We start from the raw sequence: 600 nt of genomic DNA on the forward strand, positions 1-600 counted from the left end.
TATAGACTCTACTCCGAATTCCGACAAGTAACAAAAAATAATATCAGGAGCAGGTAATAACGTACCTTTGTACTATTTAGCATGTCATTGGTCGGTAACAAGAGCAATTTAAATTTAAATCTATTAAATACATTCTAGCGTGTCTCAGTCCTTTGCCCACAAAAGCGGCTATAACTTTTTTTTCTATTCGAAACAGTAAGAGTGGCACATTTCTGAAATCTTTATTAAATGAGCAATTTTTTTATGTAGTGTAAAGTTATAGCTCAGTACTTTTTTTTCACCAGAGATAGTCAAAGTTGGGGAAGAAAATATCAAAGAAAATACATGAAAAGGCACGATTTTTTTAATTCAAAAAAAATTTACATATTTCAAAAACGGTGACACTTTTACCTGAAATTTTTTTGTTTATCAGAGAGCTATTTTACTTTTACAATACTCTCAAGGTAGCCTTCTTATTTGGAGTTTCTCATGTTGAAGATACAATCCCTCATATGATCAGCAATATTTTTTTGCGTAATTTCGCCTGATAAATATCTTTCCTCTTCACAAATTTTGAAAATTGGCACATTGAATAGGTAGCATCAGTAGTGCAGCTGATTT

Source organism: Rhagoletis pomonella, unplaced genomic scaffold (assembly GCF_013731165.1).
Source record: "Rhagoletis pomonella isolate Grant_MI unplaced genomic scaffold, Rhpom_1.0 Rhpom_scaffold_00005, whole genome shotgun sequence".
Taxonomy (NCBI): domain Eukaryota; kingdom Metazoa; phylum Arthropoda; class Insecta; order Diptera; family Tephritidae; genus Rhagoletis; species Rhagoletis pomonella.